The sequence below is a fragment of the Lemur catta genome, chromosome 5 (assembly GCF_020740605.2).
Source record: "Lemur catta isolate mLemCat1 chromosome 5, mLemCat1.pri, whole genome shotgun sequence".
In the NCBI taxonomy this organism is placed as follows: domain Eukaryota; kingdom Metazoa; phylum Chordata; class Mammalia; order Primates; family Lemuridae; genus Lemur; species Lemur catta.
In genome coordinates this window covers 43,639,233-43,659,770 of record NC_059132.1, presented here as the reverse complement: position 1 = coordinate 43,659,770, position 20,538 = coordinate 43,639,233, and positions in this window count along the sequence as shown.

The following is a 20,538-nucleotide window of genomic DNA, read 5'->3' as shown; positions in this document are numbered from 1 at the left end:
GGATCCTGACATTTGTGTGGGTTGTGAATGCAGAGAGAGAAACTTGTGCATTAAGAAGCCCTCATGAATCTTCTCTGTTTCCCAAATTCCCCTCGAGAGCGATTGTTGGTCATTTCATCTTTCTTATGCAACTTTTAAGATTCTTGGGGAAGAAAAAAAGAAATTTTTTTTTGGTTCCTTCCCATTGGGATACCTTACAAAGAAAGAGTGAGGCTGAAAAATGTGAAGTGGAACATAAATTCTGAAACACCCCAGAATGTGTTGAGTTCAGAGTCAGTGCTGGAGAAATGGATCTAAATCATAACTCCTCCAAAAAGGAAAAACACCCCTCCCATACAAAAACACAAATAAAATACAAATTTTGTGCATGCATTTAAATTTATGGTTTGTAAATGATTTTGTTGGCTTCTGCCACATAATGTATATCACCAATATTTCTGGTTTCCAGAAGAGAAGTAGGAAATGGTATGCTAATGAATTATAGGTTTGGTTCAAAGTTTAAAGAAATCAAATTAAAATGCTTTTCAGTCAGTTCTCTTTTGTTTTTTTTAAATCCAATTATTGTCCTGCCCTGTTACAAAATGTGACATTTGTCATTGCTTTATGGGTTTGGTTTTGCAAGGCCAGAGCTCAGGAGGTTGTTTATTCCCTCCTACCTACCTTCCTGCAATTAGGCTGTGTGGGCAACAAGTGGACGGCTGTGCCTTACAGCCCAGCAATACAAATGTTAGCAAAGAGGAAACTGGAGTGTTTTCAATTAGATTTTGCTTTTAAATTACCATTCCCCCCAAAAGTAGCTTATCATGAAAATTGCCAACATGATAACCTTCTCTAATACTATTAGTCATTGTGCTATAAAGTGGTGATTTTTCTAGAGTAACATAATGAAGAAAACAAAGCTCCCAGTTGGAATCCTTTCCCATTGCCTTAGCCTGGCTTTCCCCTTTGTGCTACTGCCTTACTGAGGAATAAACTCTCAGGGAGTACAAGTGAAGGACGGGGGAGTGGGCAGGAGAGAAGGAAGGGACAACAGAAGACGTACTAACCAGCTGGACCAGCTGTGTGTGGCTGGTGATTCCAGCTCATGTAACTGTCCTCTGGGAAGCCACGTAATTGTTGCAGGACAGCCCATCCAGGAGAAGAAAGGGGAAAAATTACCTTCATGCTCCTATATCCTCCTTGTCTAAGGGACACTCCTTGGGGGTTAATTCCCCTGCATTTCTGAATTGAACATGCTATTCTTATAGCCCTGGCCAATGTGTTCCTTAATGAACTTTGTGATATTTTATTGACTCTTGGGCCGTTGCCTGGCCTGCTTCCTGGGAAATGATAGACCGACTGGTTAAAGACACCCCTTTTGGGGGCCATAAAGTATGGAAACCAATCACAGCTGCTGGTCAAGTTGCCTGAGTCACTCACGCAGTCCTTTTAATCCATGCAGCGGCCCCCAGAAAAGGATTGTCTACAGCTGCTTCATAGGTAATGATCAGGGTGAAAATGGCGGAGGTTATTTAGGCCTATGTGAATATTTGGGATTCCATTCCCACCATTCCTGTGCATGCTGCTTCTTTCTTTTCCATAATAGCAACTCCAAGCTGGACGTATTGGTGCACCTTCTGGGTGGCAGCCCAGCCTATAGGGGCCTAGGGGATTCAGAGTTACTTCTGGTTCAGCCACCTGGATCCTCCCATGGGATTGCCATGGTCCTAGATCATCAGGATGATAAGATGAGTAACCTGCTCACTGAGTCCCACTACAGTGGCCCACACAGGTGACGTAATGGGGTCTCTGTAAGCTTTATGGAAAGACCCTGTGCCTCTTTCACCTGACCCTTGTGGATGAAAGCCCTTGGTGCAAGTAAGAAATGATTGTATAAAAGGTGAAGTCACACCTACTGGAATGGCAAACTCCCAAGTTTGTGGTGGTGGAGTGAGAACAACTTTGACACCCAAGGAGGGAACACCTTCAATTCTAGGATATACAGAGGAGGAAGAATATTAGTGACCTTTGTTTTTCAGAATCACTCTTATATCCTTTCCCACTGGTGTGGCACTTCTAGATTATTGCAAATATCTTAAATTTGACTGGTTGCTGGGTCTGGCATTCCCCAGCAGAGAGCTCTTGCCTCTCTTGGATAACCATTTCCCTTAACCTTACTGTGAAGTCTTTTGGGAACAACAGGAGGTGGACCCTGTTCCTGAGTCTCTCACATACAAAACACCTGTAAATCCCAATTTATGAAACTAAGTCATTCTGTAGAGTGGATGGATACCACCTGGGAGAGGCATGGACAAATGGGACAGGTTATACTATGTCCCTTCAGGCAGTCCTTCCAAAAACAAGGACTAGACTCTGTTATTTGAACTGACCTGGGAGCCCTAGGACCAAACAGCTAACCACAAGGCCATATAAGACACACCATGAACTTGTGTCTTTGACTGATATGAGTCACACTTTGGGGGATCAATGACTGTAAGAACATATTCTTTCCAGGAGTACAATGTACCCCCTGGGACCATACTCATGTGGAAGCCAGGCATTGATCTGCCTTCCTCCCCAGAACACACTGACCTTTACTTTAAAGATGGTCATGAAAGAGAACCTCAAGTGTTTAAGAAGATGCTACTAATAGATCATTTAGCCTCAGGTGACTGTGAAAATTTTACTAATGAGCCTCTCCTGGGTTACTCAGCAGGGGAGCTTTCCAGAGGGACAACTTACTTATTATTTCCATGCATTATGTGGGTGATCATCCCTGACCTGAAACCCATCTAATTAGAAAAGGTGATATGAACTTTGTTCATGACTTTAGCTGAAGTGATCAGTAGCACCACTTGGAACCTGGAAGACATTCAGGTCAATTTCAACTCAGTTACCAGGGTTGTTATGGATGATATAATTCTCCAAGCTTTGTCTTTGCAGGCCAAGGCAGTCTGTGCAATCACTAATGCGTCCTGCTGTGCCTGGATTAATGCCTTGGACTGAGGGGAAAGGTTAATACAGAAGCATAATAATAAAGCCATATGGCTTTATTAGACCCTTGTGGTTTATGAGATTTGTTCAGCTGGTTAAGCCTGGAACACTTGGGCATGGTTGAGATCAATACTGCAGGTTTGCCTCCTCCTGCCGCTTGGAGTCATATTGGTACGAGCCTCAATTAAATGTTGTATAAGATAAATTAAAAGGATTTGGGTCTTCATTGGGGGTCATATTAATCATAATTATTGAAAAAGTGGAGTATCATGGGAAAATTAACCAGAAGCCAGGACAGTGTAGAAATAAAGGGTGGATATTGCCAGTAGACAGTTTTCCATGGTTCTCTTGTGGTTCTGCACACCTGACAGGCAAGGCAGTTGCAAGCAAGGCCCTTTGTTCTGAATTATCTTTTCAAGAATGTTTGTATAGCAAACATATCTTTATCTATGTTTATTTGTAAAGCAAACATCCTTGGAAGATAAGAACAGTGTCTTCCTCTGGAGCAAAGAGCATGCTCACTGCACATAATAAAGCATTCATATCTTGAAACTCAACCCTCTGCCTGTGCCAGTGGCATCTGGTGATCTTTGTATGGTGTGGAGGTACTGTGGGAATTGGGTCTCTGGGAACTGACAAAAAATGCTGACACTTTGGCTACTGCTGTTGCTGTGGGTAATAAACTGTTTTTCATTTCTGATCCAGGAGTCTTGTATCTTTTACCAGCATTTCTTAAACTGTAGCAGGCTAACTTGTTAGTGTACAAGTAGGGAAAAATATAAGATCCTTCACAGGTCTTGGCAATATGTTACCTATTATATACAATATAATTATTATGTAATTCTTATATACCATATAATTATGGTATATAGTAAGTTTGAAATGTATAAAATATACATATTCCCTTAAACCTGTCACTGAAATAACAGTTATAGCTCATAAGGCAACAAGGAGATAAAATGGAATCATAAAAAAAAAAATGAAAAGGAAAAAGGAATAAGAATACAGACATGACAAATAGAAAAGAAATAGCAATATGATAGACTTAAATTTAACCCCATCAGTAATCACATTAAATGTAAATGATTTAAACACTGTGATTAAAAGGAAGAGATGGTCAGATTGAATAAAAAAGCAAGAACCAACTATATGTTGCTTGCAATAAACACATTTTAAATGTAAAAACACAAATAGGTTAACAGTAAAGGGATAGAAAAAAGATGTGTCATGTTAATGAAAAGAAAGTTGAAGTGGCTATATCAATATCAGACAAAGAAGATTTCAGAACAAAGAATATTATTAGAGATGATGGATATTTCATAAAGAAAATGGAGCCAATTTATCCAAAGCACATAAGAACCTTAAACACTTAGGTACCCCAAAATAAAATTTCAAAATAAATAATAGTACTACAAGGAAAAATAGATAAATTTATAGTTATAGTCAGAGATATCACTATCTCTCTTTCTCAATTAGTAGATAAATTAGACAGGAAACCAGCAAAAATAGAGTAGGCTTGATTAACACCATAAAGTTGACCTCACTGTAACTTATAAGACACTCATCTAACAACAGCAGATTTTTTCAATTACATGTGAAAAATTTACCAAGATAAAGAGACCATAAACTTCTAGATTTATGTATTTAGATAATACATAAATAATCATGAACAGACTGTTGATAGAAATATGCACTTTAAAGGCCATTCTGGTGAGGTCTCAGGTGGAAATGAGGAACGTGTTGCTGGAAACTGAAGGAAAGGCAACCCTTGCCATAATGTGACAAAGAATTTGGTTTGTCCTAGAGTTGTGAGGAGGGTAGAATTTGTGAGTGATGAAATTGGATATTTAGCTGAGGAGATTCTAAGCAAAGTGCTGAAGGAACTGCTTGCTCCTGACTGCTTATAGTAAAATGCAAGAAAAGAAATTTGAATTCAAGAAGAAATTGTTAAACAACAAGAAGCAAAACTTTTTTAAGTTTAGAAAATTCTCAAACTATCCATATTATAAAAAATAAGAAAGCTTGTTCTGAAGAGAACACTAAGGGTGTGGCCAAGCCACCATTTGAGAAGGAAGCTAGAATGGGTGTGACCCAGGGCCCTAATCAGCCAACCTAGCAGAAACAATGACAGTTTGAACCGAAGGGGATCCAGCTGGAATGAAATAAAAGAATGCTCTTAGACTGTTCAGATCCTACAGGACTGGACCACAGAGATATTTGGCTACAAAGGTGAACTATTCTTCAAGACAAGGGGAAAAAATGACCCTGAGTATGACTCAGAGATCATCAGGGGTGACTCTTAGGTTTCAAATGGGGGGGGGGCATAGCCTCAGTTTCGACAGGCAAGACTGGCTTCCTGAAGCCATGGGGGCTAAAGCCTCATTTAGCAGAGCCTTGGGGGCATAACCTCTGCCTGGCAGGACCACAGTGGGGGGACTACCACTCCAGTAGGTCCTGAAGGCAGAGCAGTGAACCAAAAAGGATTATTCTAGAGCCTTAAGATCTAATAGTATTTGCTTTGCTGGCTTTTGGACTTGCGAGGGACTCATCACCCCTTTATTATTTCTGATTTCTCTCTTTTGGAATGAGAATGTCCATCCTATGCCTGCCCATCATTGCATTTTAGAAGCACATAACTTATCTGGTTTTACAGGTTCTTAGCTGGAAAGCAATTTGTCTTACGATGAATCATACCTTTGGTCTCACCCATATCTGATTTAGTTAATATTTAGATGATACTCTGGACTTAGACTTTAGACTCAATGGTGTAATGAGTAAAAACTTTGGGGGCTTTTGGGTTGAAATGAATGTATTTTACATGTGATAGAGACATAAATTTGGGGGGCCTAGGGGCAGAGTGTTATGGACTGAATATTTGTGTCCCTGCAAAATTCATATGTGATGGTATTTATAGGTGGGTATATTTGGGAAATAATTAAGTTTAGATGGGGTCATGAGAATGGGGACATCCATGAGGGGATTAGTGTTCTTATAAGGAAAGAGAGAGAGACCAGAGCTCTCTCTCTCCAATATGTGATAAAACAGCAAGAAGGTGGCTACCTACAAGCCAGAAAGAAGGCCCTCACCAGGAACCAAATCTGCTGGCAACTTGATCCTGAACTTCCCAGCCTCCAGGACTGTCAAAACTAAATGTCTGTTGTTTAAAGACACCCCTCTGCTCGTCTATGGTGTGTTGTTACTGCAGCCTAGGCAGACTGAGGACAGCCAGAATGGCCTTGCCCTCCACTGAGGTAATTCCCTTCTGGGGACTACTTTATGTTCGGTGTATTTGGAGGTCTTTCTTCTCTGGCTGCTGGGAATACAAACAGATTCTGTCCCTGGGGATTATGCACCTGCTCCCTTTCAGTGTCTCCTCCCGGCCCCACCCCTGACATTTATTGTTCCTTCCCATGCAGGCACATGCCAGAACTTAGCTCAGCACATAAAAGGAATTCTCTGAAGATTTCCTGAGTTCTCTCTCTGTTCAACTTCCTTTTCTCTTGTACATTTCCCTGAGAAGTTTCCCAGCTTTGGCCTCACCAGATATTAATGTTGGTTTCTCAAGTCAGCAGACCACCAGGCTCTGCTTGAACTTCCTTCTCCTGCGCTGCAGCCTGCAAACCTACCCCACGTGTGAAGCCGGCCATTAACCCCACTTGTCTCCTTTCTCTCAGAGTCCTTCTCCTGTAATGCCAGTTATCCAATGACTGCAGACTATTGTTTCATATATTTTGTCCAGCTTTTTAGCTGTCTAAGATGTAAGGGTACATTTTGTTTCTATTAATCTACTGTGGCCAGAAGTGTAAGTTTACATCCCATCCTAATGGGAGTGCTGGGGGAAGGTTCTGGCCTCTGCAAGAGCTGGGCACTGGAAAAGCTGTGCGCACTGCAGGAACCTGGTGCCCTACACTCTGCGCACACTGCCAGAGCTGGGCGCTTGGGAAGCCCCCATGCTACAGGAGCTGGGTGCTGGACAGACTGCAGCCTGCAGGGGCCTGGCAAGTGCACCAGCACCAGGAAGCCAAACCCATTCGTTCTGTCATGTCTCTCCATCACCCCCTACTGACAAAGTTTAACAGCATGCTATCTGGCCAAGAAAAACTAAGGGACCCATATCCATTTGCACAGAGTAGGCAAGGAAGGATGAGTTGAGACAAGATGCCATGAATTGATATCCAGCATACATATTTGGGGGATTGCTGCCTTATCAGTATTTCAAAATTATGGGGCCATCTGGTAAGTTTAGATCTATAATATCAATTAAATGTGATTAATGAAAAATTTTAAGCTTGAGTTGTAGAGCTAAGATTTATTTAGTTCTAAGAAGAGAACAGTGGCTTCATCTGTTCTTAGCAAAGAACAAAATAAAACTTATGAAGTTAAAATAGCAAGATATATTTGTCTCCATTCTTCCCACATGTTTGGTAGAAAAGAAAAAGAGGAGAAGAGGGAAACTAAAGTTACTGAACTACTTCTATGTGCTAAGTGCCCTGCATGTTTATTTGCAGTTCTCAAGATGACCCTGTAAAGACGGTGCTTGTATGACATTTCACAGATGAGCAAATAGGGTTGGGGAAATTTGCAAACACAAGAATCTCCTGGGAAGCTTGCTAAGAATGAAGATGACTTGACCAGCCCCAAAGTTTCAAATTCAGTACCTTATAAATGAAGCCCAGGAATGCATATTTTAAAGAAATACCCAGGAGACTCTGGTACATGTGGTCCATGGGCCACATTGTTAGAAACACAATTTCAATAGCTTGTTCAGGTTCATGGGGTTCAGGGTGAGCTTCAGACTGAATAGAAGATGATTTGTCTCTAACCACATGCATCCTTCCAATTCCTGCCATATCATCCTGTGTATTAGCAGTGAGAGTAGGAGAGCAATTATTGGACTTAAACTAGCAAATTTCCAACCCACCCTAGAACTATGTGCACAGAGAGTAATCAGATGGTGAACAAAGAGCTGTCTACAAATGAGTTCAGAGCTAACAGGCTGTGTTTCAGCAGCAACGTTTTATTGGAACAGCACTGAGTGAGCTGCTTCACTCTTGTGATGACACAGTAGTTCCTTCTTTTCCTCTCAACTCATCGATGGACTCAGAGTGTGACCTTAGAGGAATCAGTTAACAATCAGTGGGATGTCTTCTTTATTTAAGAAGTTGATGATAATCAATTATATATTACACAATTGTCAAATAATGTGACTATTATATAATAAGAATATTAAATCATAATGAACATTTCCAAGACCATCAATGGTCAAAGAAATTTGGCATCTTTCAGAGTTAATTGTCAAATACTAATCAATAATGCTTGTTTTCTTAAGTGGTTCCAAATGAGATAATTTTAGATGTTTTCCAGTTGAGTGATGCATCATGCCATGCAATATCTGGGATGAAGGACTAGAACCAAGTTGTGTTTTGTGTTGGGTAAACATATCTAATTTTAGAGAATTTGGAGTTCAATGCAATATTAAATAGAATGCATTCCATGTGTGAATGACTCATTTAGTTCTGCCCTTGGCATGAAAAAGGAACATACAGAGAAGTCTTATTTAAGTTATTGGATAACTTTCTCTTCAAAAATGGAAACAGGCTGGGCTCAGTGGCTCACGCCTGTAATCCTAGCACTCTGGGAGGCTGAGGTGGAAGGATTGCTTGAGGTCAGGAGTTCGAGACTAGCCTGAGCAAGAGTGAGACCCCATCTCTACTAAAAATAGAAAAATTAGCTGGGCGTCGTGGTGTGCACCTGTAGTCCCAGCTACTCGGGAGGCTGAGGCAGTAGGATCGCTTAAGCCCAGGAGTTTGAGGTTGCTGTGAGCTAGGCTGATGCCACAGCACTCTAGCCTGGGCGACAGAATGAGACTCTGTTTCGGAAAAAAAAAAAAAAAAAGAAAGAAAAGAAAAAAGAATAAAAGAAACAGTATCTAAACCAAGGCCAAGTTCTGTGTTAACCAAATGAGGGCCTGTGAATGAAACTTTGTATTAGGATCCTGACATCCCTGTTGGGACTTTGTCCCTTTGTTCAATAAAGAACTATACTAGAAAAGACCATGGTCATTTCATGGGTAGAATAACTCAACTTCATAAAGGTTCTCCCCAAGTTAATCCATAAATGTAATGTAATTTCAATATTCTTTTAACCAGATAAATCAACTGTAAACATCATGTGAAAAAATATGTAATTAAGAATGGCCAGGAATATTTAAAAAAAAAAAGAGCGAGAGAGGACTATCTCTACCAGATAGAGCAAAGCATATCGTAGAACTACCCTAATTAAAACAATGGGAATTGGTGCATAGCTAGAAAAACAAATAAATAAAGCAGAAAGCCCAGAAAAAATACATATAGGAATTGAATGGATGATATACATGGAACTTTAATACAGCAGAAGAAAATAGGGACTATTGAATTAATGGTTTGGGGTCATCTTTATGATTAATATCTGGAAAAAAATTGAATTCCCATTTTACATGTTATGCACACAAAAATTTACAGATTGATTATAACTTAGGTATTACAAATGCAAATTAAATGTATTATACAAGTGTAAAGGATTCGGAAAATTTAAATAGGGAAATCCTTTCTAAGAATAAATAAAACCATTACAGAAAATATTGATGAATTTCTTGATAAAGCAATTGCATTCCAAAAAAACTTTAAACAAAGCCAAAAGACAAAAGAAAAAGGGCCAATTTCATCCTATACAACCATAAGACCAACAACCCAACAGGAGAAGGGAAAAGATGTGAAAGGATCATTCATAGAAAAGAAACTGTTTTATGGAAATAAATTACGTTTCTCAAACAAAATGAAGTTCAACTTCATTTGTAATAAGGGAAATAGTAATGAAAATAATAATGACAATGATTTATTTTACCTACCACATGAGTAATACATGCTGCATTGGCTAGAATGTGAAGAAATAAGTTGTTTCATTGTTGGTGAAGATGTAATTTGGTGCGACCTTTATGGAGTGCAATTTAGCAATGCCTGTCAACATGTATGGTGCTTGCACTGTTAGACCTTGTACACATTTAGGCTCATATCATTACTAATTTCAGCGAGTAGTGTTTTGTTATGTAAACTACACTTACTAACTAGTTTGCTTCCAAATTTTGCTACTGTAAATAGTGCTGCGCTATAATCTGCACACTTACTCTATTATTTCTGAAGAACAGATTACTAAAAGTTAAGTTGTTGAATTACTTGCATTAATAACTTCTCTGAATGAACGAAAAAGAAACTGGAAATTGAGAGCCCATTATACATGCTGTTACTAAAGAGTCTTCTGTGCTTTTCAAATACTTACTTTTGTTGGCAGTTTCTGTACCTGCCTTCAAAAGTTCACATTTTCATTATGACTTTTTTTTTTTTTTTACCTTGACTCTATCTCTTTACTGTCACAGCTACCATTTCCTTTTATATAGCATTTACCTGTGGGGAAAAAATAACCACAGTTACTTTGACTTTGTTTCATTATAATTTTTCTTTTTAAATGGATTCCCATTGTTGTGTCTGATTTTTCTTAGTGGAGACAGCAGAGGTCTGCTCAGAGGAGCTTAACGAAGCCATCTGTGTGCATCTGTGTGTACGGAAAAGCAGAGACAATTAAAACCTGTTGACAACTTTGGGCAAAGCTGTGGGTCTCATGTTCTGTAATTTATATGAAAAGCTGAAGAACAATCAGTTCAAGCTGGCTCTTCAAAGAGGCACAGCCTGTAACGCGCTTTTGGCAGTTCAGCGTCTGCACTGCAGCAAAGGGCTTTCCGAGTCCAAAGAATTCTGAGATGTGCAACAGGATCTCACGAGCAGGACCCATGAAAACAAACACACATGTTGCTGCAAAAAGAAGAGGGAAGCTGCTGATGTTTTTTCCAGTTTTCCATCTGACTCCATCCTCTGCTTGACAGACAAGCACGCTGCACGGTGCTCCGTCCTGTTGCTTACTGCAATGTCAGATTTTTATATTAGACCTTTGATGAGCCCATTCTGATGTTTGCCACAGGACATGTCAGCAGAGACACGCAGGTAGTTAAGTGCTTGGCGAGGCAGTGCTGTGTGGGAAGGACTTTGTCTTTCTGCCACTCAGAATTGTGTTTAAATCCTAGCTCTGTTGTCTCCCAGCTGGGCTACCTTGGGCAACTGTCTGTTTCCTACCTCCAACATGGAGAAAATAATACCTGGCTTACCTGGGATGGATGTGATGGTTAGAGGTAGTGAATGTGATGTGGCTTACTTCCCAGCTTTCCTTCTTGTCTCTTTGTTACCTTCCACATCCTGCTCTGCGGTTCCCACACCCATCTTTCACTGCAGTTGCTCTGGCCAGGTAACCAGGGCCATCTCAGTTACTAAATCACTGCCTTTGTCTCAGGAACATTGGTTGACAAATTTCACTCTCCTCAAACATTCCCTTCCTTGGCTTCCAAGAATCACACTTCGATTGTTTTCGTCTGTCTTGGTGGGCACATCGCACTCTCTGGTGTCTTCCTCTCCCCTATCCTAAAGTTGTTGGCACTGAGTTTCTTTCCAGAATCCTCTTCCTCTGTACACCTTGCTGCACAGTCCTATTCATACCCAGGGTGTTCATTATTATTTATATATTAGAGTGTCTGCTACACAATTTAGGTTCAAACAACATACGTCGGTTGATCTCCAGATGGAAATGCTTGGGCACCACGTGTTGGTGCCAGAAACCCAGAGGTTGTATCCATTCCTGTTTCTCACTTGCCTAGCCTGGCCTCAACTCCCTTCCCTTTCTGGGTCCTCAGGTGTCAGAGAGCCAGCAGGTCTCCTGAGGGGAGGAGTCCAATCCAGCCTGGCCCCATCTTGGTTTCTGCTGACGTGGTGAATGCTGGCTGCTGAGCAGAGTCCAGATTTGCTGAGTTTTGTGTGCAGTGTGGACAGTGGGCCAAATCTTCATCTCCACAGTGACCACTAGCAGTTAGATGGAGTCTTGGCCCCGAGGGTAGTGACTCTTTTAGAGTGGGTTTCCAACTTCTCATCGTTCCTTTCAAGGAAGGGGGCTCCCATCCAAATTGGGCAAAGCCGTCAGGATTAAAAATCCTCTCATGTGCTCCCCCAGGTACTTCCTCAGGGCCCCAGAGTCAAAGCAGTGTGAAAAGATCTAGTGTTGGCCATGGAATGTCATGATGTCACAGTGGACACTGGTACCTTTGATGACTCAAGGCCCCACAGAGAGGCAGAACATTTGAGTCTTTCCATGAGAGGAAATGAGGCTATTCGGAAATGTGGTGGCAACTTCAGCAGAAGATAGGGCCACACAGGGGAAGTATTGCCCGCGTTGGGGACTCCCAGCCAATCCAGAGTGTGGTGCCAGCTGCTGTACTATGGTGCTGATGGGAGGTCTTTTTCAGCGATCTTGGAGTGAAGGCAGCCCCATGCATTAATGTCCCAGAAAGAGAGAGTAGTGTCCTTTTCTCTTGATCCTTAAGTGTCAAGGATGTTACAGATTGATTCATGTACATGGCCACTTTCTAGGCTGGTTCTATGAAAGTCGAGTTGGGAGATATTCCAGGTTCAGTCTCGTTTGTGTTCATCATGTATGCCATTTACCAGGAATTTCCAGCTTTCCACTTCCCAGGCATATGATATTATTGCAGCCCCTAGCCCTCTGCTGGTTGGGTGGGGCCATGTGACTGGTTCTGACCAGTGACTTGAGGGCAGATATGATATAGGTCACTTCCAGGCAAGAGCATGCCATTGGTGGCCCTGGGTCCTCCAAAGCTCTCTTTTCCCTCTGGTAGGCAATGACAAGGTTGGAAATGATGAGCAAGCCCTCTCCTGACCCACAATGGGCATGTAACAAGAGTGAAAAATGGAACCTTTGCTGTCATAAGGCACTGGCATTGTTGAGACTATTTGTTACCTAGCTTATCCTGACTGATCCACACTCTTTCTCATCCAAGCACCTATTCTCTTGAATAGCATAGAAAGTTTTTATCTTTTTATTTATTTATTTTTAATTTCTGCATATTATGGAGGTACAAATGTTTAGGCTACATATATTGCCTTTGCCCCCCGACCCCCGAGTCAGAGCTTCAAGCCTGTCCATCCCCCAGACAGTGCACACCACACCCCATAGGCAGTTTTTAAAAGACATTCATAACACAAAGACATATTACACCCCTCTAAATGTGGGTCTTCAGTGAGGCCCACATTTATCTAATTAAGACGGTAACCAAACAAGATACTCTTCACCGGACAAGGAAGATCTACTTTCAGATAATTTTCTGTATGTCCCAGGACCATGAAGCTATTGGCTTTTCCTTCTAAATAAGGAAAAGAAATGTCTCTGGTGGGAGCCCCTGTTAGGGTATCTCTGCCTTGTCTCCATTCCAAATCCCTCTAAGCCCCAGGGCTTCAGATACATCTTTAACTGCCTATTAGGTGTCTTCCCTTGGATGTCACATCTGCATCTCAAACTCAACATGTACAAAGTCAAAGTCATTGCCTTCACCCCAAATAGGCCTCTTTTACTGTGTTCTCCACCTTCAAGAATGTTCTCATTGTCCATTCAGTGGAATCACCTTTGACTGCTTTGTCTTCCTCTCCCCTCACACTAAATCTTTTGCCCAGATTTATGGCTTCTGCCTCCTTCTGATCCCACAACTCTATTCTGTACTGGCTATCACTATTGCTTTCCTAAATCAACATAAGCCTTCTAATGGGTCTTCCTATCCCCAGTCTTTCCTCTTTGCTATCCACACTTCACCTTGCAGCCAGAGTGACATTTCTACAAGGAGATCTGATCATAATATTCTCTTGTTGGAAGCACTTTAATAGTTCCCAACCTTTTAAAATGTTATCTACAAATCCCTGATTTGGCTCCTGCTTCCCTCTGGCTACTCTTTGACTCATGTTCTATGGTCAACTACACAGAACATAACTGAAAGTTGCATACTTAAAAAACAAATCTTTTGGTCTTGTTCCTCCAGCTGAAACACTCTACACCTCTCTTATCAGTTAATAATCCTACCCATTTATTTGTCCGTGGCTGGCACTCACTTCCTTTGAGAAGCCTTCCTTGATCCACCCAGGCAAGAGTAGGTGGCCTCTTGTGGGCTCCTCTTACAACCTATTCTAGTGCTTATTGCTGTATAATTCTGTCATAATTGCCTGTCCCTGCTCATTGCTTTTCACTGAAATACTATGTGCTAAGTGTTTACAAACATGTCATTTAATCTTCACAACAATGCCCTGAGATAAATAATATTCCAATTTCAGAATGAGGACGCCAAGGAACAGAGATGTAAGGAAAGTAGTTTAAAGTCAATAACTAGTTAATGTTACTATGGGACTGAACCCATGAGTCTACACCCAAGCTCTTGGGCTCAAGCACTGTGCTCAAGCCCTACACAACTGCAGGGAGTACAGTATGGCCTACATTGTTCATCGCTGCATTCCCAGTGCTGTAGTACATGGGCTGGCACATAACAGGTGCTCAATAAATGTAGCTGAATAAATGAATACAAGAAAGAAAAATGAAAAGCTGCCTGGCAAATGGTAGGCACATAGAAAGACTAAATTTTATTTCTTTTCACAAACTTTATGAGCAACAAAGCAGAAAAAGGGAAGAAAATCAGAGAGTATCAGCTCATTTTCCATTTTTTAGATTGAATATAGGAAACATGTCAGAGAAGCACAGGGAAGCAGGAAGTAGTATCTGCAATTGCTTTTGAAAGAGAAGGCAGTTTTCCACGGAGCCACACTTGCTGAGCTCAAGGACTTGTTTTCTTTTCAAGTTAAAAAAAAATTTAATTACCATACATAATACTGTATATACATAATAGTTGTATATATTTATAGGGTGCATGTGACATTTTAATAGAGGCATACAATGTGAATTAATCAAATCCGGGTAATTGGGGTATCCATCACCTCAAGCATTTATTATATCTTTGTGTTAGGAACATTCCAATTTAACTCTTAACTGGTTAAAGTATTCCCTAACTTATTGTTGGTTATTGTCACTTTGTTATGTTATCAAACAGTGGTCATTCTATCTAATGACCTAACTATATTTTTGCACCCATTAACCACCCCTACTTTATCCTTCCTTCCCCACTACCCTTCTCAGCCTCTGGTAACCACCATTCTACTCTCTGTCTCCATGAGCTCAATTGTTTTTAATATTTAGCTACCACATATGAGTGAGAGTTGTCTTTCTGTGCTTGGCTTTCTTTCTTTCTTTCTTTTTTTGAGACAGAGTCTCACTCTTGCCTGGGCTAGAGTGTGGTGTTGTCAGCCTAACTCACAGCAACCTCAAACTATTGGGCTCAAGAGATCCTCCTGCCTCAGCGTCCCTAGTATCTGGGACTACAGGTACATGCACCACCACACCTGGGTATTTTTTTCTATTTTTTGTAGAGATCATGTCTCATTCTTGCTCATGCTGGTCATGAACTCCTGACCTCAAGTGATCCTCCTGCCTCGGCCTCCCAGAGTATTAGGATTACAGGCATGAGCCACTGAGCTCGGCCTGTGCTAAGCTTATTTCATTTAACATAATGTTCTTCAGTTCCATCCATATTGTTGCAAATGACAGGATTTTATTCTTTTCTTTGGCTATATAATATGCCATAATTTCTTTATCCATTCATATATTTATGGACATTTAGGTTGATTCCAAATCTTGGCTATTGTGAATAGTGCTGCAGAAAACACGGGAGTGCAGATATCTTTTCAATATACTGATTTTCCCTCCTTTGGATATACACGCAGCAGTGGGATTACTGGGTCACATGTTAGTTCTATTTTTAGTTTTTTGAGGAACTTCCATACCATTCTCCATAGTGGTTGCACTAATTTACATTCCCACCAACAGTGTACAAGGGACCCTTTCTCCACATCCTCACCAACATTCATTATTGCCTGTCTTTTTGATAAAAGCCATTTTGACTGGGGTGAGATGATATCTCATTATAGTTTGATTTGCATTTCTCTAATGACTAATGATGTTGAGCATTTTTTCATATACCTGTTGGCCATTTATATGTCTTCTTGTGAGAAATATCTATTTAGATCCTTTGTCCATTTTTTAATCAGACTATTTGTTTTTTTCTATTGAGTTGCTAGAGTTCTTCATATATTATAGTTATTAATCCCCTGTCAGATGGGTAGTTTGCAAACATTTTCTCCCATTTTTTGGGTTGTCTCTTCACTTTGTTGATTGTGTCCTTTGTTGTGCAGAAAGAAGCTTTTTAGCTTGATCTGGTCCTATTTGTCCAATTTTGCTTTGGCTGCTGTGCTTTAGGGATATTGCTCAAGGAGTCCTTGACAAGACCAATGTCCTGAAGCATTTTCTCAATGTTTTCTTTTAGTGTTTCATAGTTTCAGATCTTATATTTAAGTCTTTAATCTATTTTGATGTGATTTTTATATATGGTGAGAGATAAGGGTCTAGTTTCATTCTTCTGGAAAGGATGTACAATTTTCCCAGCACCATTTACTGAAGACACTGTCCTTTCCCCACTGTACATTCTTGGAGGCTTTGTTGAAGATAAGTTCACTATAGGTGTGTAGATTTATTTCTGGGTTCTCTATTCTGTTCCATTGGCTTATGTCTGTTTTTATGCCAATACCATGCTATTTTGGTTACTGCAGTTTGTTTTTGGCAGTTCAGGTGCTCACTCTACTTTAGTAAACTGCTGCATCACAAAGAACCTTCTCAGCTTCAGCACTGTTTCCTACGAGGCTGTACATTCACCTGTATTTCCTTAAAGATATCAGACTATAAAAAAAAAAGTTTCTCCCTTGAAATAGAAGCAAATCCCTGCTTATGGGAAAAGAAAGGGTTTCCAGCAAGTTCAATATCAACTAACATTTGGCTATTTGGCTAATGTGTAAATAACAATATAAAAAGACTCTTTTTTTTTTTAGTGAGAATTTATGTGTGGCAGGTGAGGCTGGTAGAGTTTTTGATACTTTTGGGTCTTTATCAAGGATAGAGTGTTTCAGGGTGAATTTAAAGATTAATTAAAAACCTGGCTGGGCATGGTGGCTCATGCCTGTAATCTCAGCCCTTAGGGAGACTGAGGTAGGAGGATTGTTTGAGGCCAGGAGTTTGAGACCAGCCTGGACAACATAACAAGACCCCATTTCTTTCTCAAAAACAAACAAACAACAACAACAAAAAAAAACAAGACCCATAAAAGTAAAACATGCATACATCATATAAAATAGTAAGCAGGACTTAGACTGAAACCTCTAGTCTTTTGCACTCTCCTCCTCACCGCTAATCCCACTATGCAAAAGCAACTACTTTTACCTGTTTCTCCTTTTAGTTTTTTTGGTGGACAAATATCACGTCCACCAGAAAAACTCAAGTTTTTGAGAAATTGATAACTTGATTGCTTGAGGGCATTTGCTAGGTTTCTGATGTCCACTGTCTTTTGAATACCCTTTCTTTATTGGTAGAGTTTCCTATATGGTGTTTTGGGTTATACCTCCCCAAGGTTGAAGCCATGACTCATAGTCCAGACTCCCCTGCTGGAAGGAAGCAGGCTGTGATTTAGACTCTGCTAACCAGCAATACCCACACCAGGCTGTGACTTGGGAGGGAGCAGAGGAGGGAGTCCTTTGTAGGGAATCCACTGACTTTCATGAGTGTGGTCATAGTGCTTTGACTACTACTTGGAGCACTGCTTGCTCGGGGGCAACAGTGGCAGAACTGCCATCCAGGCCTGAGTGTCCTTGGAGGGGCTTTGCCGTCTGCACCAGCTGCTGGGGTGGTGACAGAGGGGTTTCCCGAGACCAGCCTGTATACAACCACTCACTGCAGAGCCATCCAAGGAGCTGGCACATGCTTTTCCTTCCCTATGAGTCTAATGCCACCACTCCTGTGCCCTCTTTGACAGTGTAGTTGGGTTCGGCATTGTGTGAAACTGTGTAGCCATTTCCATAAGCCTCTACGGGATTCTGTGAGCTACCCAGTACAATATAGGAAATATATTCTCTGTTTAACCTAGCCATGCTGAGTTCCACTGTTTGCAATAAAGAACTTTAACTGATCCATTTGATCAAGATCTGTTGACCATTGCTATGAGAGAAGAGGATTTATCTTACTTATAAACGTCCTGCCTCCTTTTCTCCCTCCCTTCCAATATTTGATGACTGTATCTTCATTTTAATTTTTCTATTGATTACCTTTGCAAAATAAATATTAGCAATAAGCCTCCACTTATTTGCTAGACTTCTCCTCACTCAACACTTACAAGAGCTTAACTTCTACTCATTCCTCCATCACTCATCACTTCACTTCCCATCTTTTGTGGCTGTAGCTCTGCCCTTACACTGTCAAAATTGATAACATTTCTCTTCTATTCTATGATCATAATTAAATCTTCTGTGCTTTATCTCTCGGTGGATTCTAAAACTGGAAAACTAATAAGCGGCATTGACATTATTAAGACTATATAAATGTTGACTGCAGCCCTGAGTAAGGAGCTAATGATTACATTTCCTGCTCTGTGGGTCTTGGGTCATGACTCTAGAGCTACTTGAAGCAGAATGTTCCTAGCTTCAAGGTCACATGGATTTTCTGTTCCTACGTTTTAGCAGTCACCCCAAATCTAGCCATATTTTTATTCCTTTCATTTTTGGACCTTGATTTTTTTCAATATTTATCAGGTGCTTCTAATTGGAGTTCTTTTGTCTTATTTTCAAAAGAATCTTGAGTCTCCACCATAACCTCATAGGTATCCAGCCTTTCAGTAATGTTAAGTGCTGTATGGAATCCCTTTATCTCCTCCTGGTTCCCTGCGGTCAGGTCCCTCCCAGGGGGCTCTAATCTGGACCCACTCTTGTCCAGACCTGCTGCACAGCCATCAGCCTTGGGCTTCTCTTTAGTGACGTTCTGGATTCAAGGATAGCCCTGGATTCCATGACATATTTTTGGTCTTCTCCTTGGTTTTACTGGCATATATACTCAGAAGACTTTCTCAGACGAGAAGTCTGGCATATAAATTAAATATTTGGCTGCCTGAAAATATTTTTATTTTGCTCTCATACTGCAATGATAGCTTGACTGGGCATAGAATTTTAGGTTCAAAAGATTTTTCCCCTTAGAACTTTGGACACATTGATTCATTATCTTCTGACTAATGCGACTAATGACAAGTTGGAGGGTTCTGTGCATTTTCCTTTGGAAGCTTTTATGATTTTTTTATCTTTGGTATTCTGAGATCTCAGGAGGATGTGCTGGCTGAGTAGTCGTTTTCATTCATCCTGCTCAGTATTCAACAGACTCATCAAATGTGAAGAAATGTCCTATTATTTCTTTAAAAAAAATTCTCCCATTCACTTTCTTTGTTCTCTTTTCTGTAGTTTCTCTTAGTCAATTGGTGGGTTTCTGCAACTCTTGTATTAGTTCTGTATGAATCTCACCTTTGTACTTCAAATTTGCCACCTCTGCCATTTGCCTTCAGGTCTAGGAGCATATTTTGGCTTTATGTGTCAGCTCTTCATTTGACTTTCATATTTTACAGATTACACTTTTAATTTATAAGAACTCTTTTGTGTTCTCTAGTAGTTTTCTTTTCAATCATACTATTCTTGTTTTATGAATATAATCTTCTCAAATCTCTTTAAAGATATTTATTAACAATTCTTAAAAATCTCTTCTAGTTCTTGAATTATTTCTGTTCCTTTGACACATTGTATATTTTGGTCTTTTTTTATTTCCTGCTGGGTGGCTGTCTTTAAATGTCTGGCAACCTTGTTTGCATGTTCACATTGATGAATAAAGGATTCAAGTTTCATAATAATGGCTATCTAGTGTAGGTTTCCTTTGAATTTGAGTTGATGATATGTTTCTTGATAAGAACCTCCCGTGAATGGCAGGGCAGACAAGAAACTAACTGTGTGCCAATGCACAGGTCTAGCTAACTGACGGATTTCACTTTAGGATGTACAAGTGGGGGAACCAGCCTTAAATTAGACATTCTGCTTCATCTCCTCCCACCAAATGCCAGAATAAGGGGAGCTTTCCTCTTAGATCAGCACCCACACTCAAATACAAATTCCTCTCCAGCCAGTTCATTCATTTGCTTTAAATTAGAGTTTCTTGCTATTCTCTCTCCCTTTTCAGGAGATAAAAACCTGTACCCTCTACTCTGTGTGGGAGGGGAACCACTGACCTTACCTCTAAATGCTCGCTGGCATTCTGGGAGGTTGACTGGCAGGCACTTCCCCTGAAGGTCCCTCAGATGCATAGCTGGACTTTGGTTCCCTCTACTCTGTTTCATCCATTAACGTGTTTCCATTGGCTTCTGTATTCAAGAAATGTGTTGAAGTCTCTCATCTATGAAAGACCTTCCCTCCCAATGTCTTCATTTCTATATATTTGTTTCTTTTTGCATTCCAACACTGTCATGTCAGTGGAATCTCTGGCAAGGCGGTGGCATACTCATAGGTTGCTTCTACTGGCTTTCCCTCTTCCAGGGTGCTGTTTTTAAAAATGGGCTTTTTGTTGTTGTTGCTGTTGAAAATTTACTTGTCTCTTATCTATATTTCTACTGGTTAATGTGGTATTTCTGGAGAT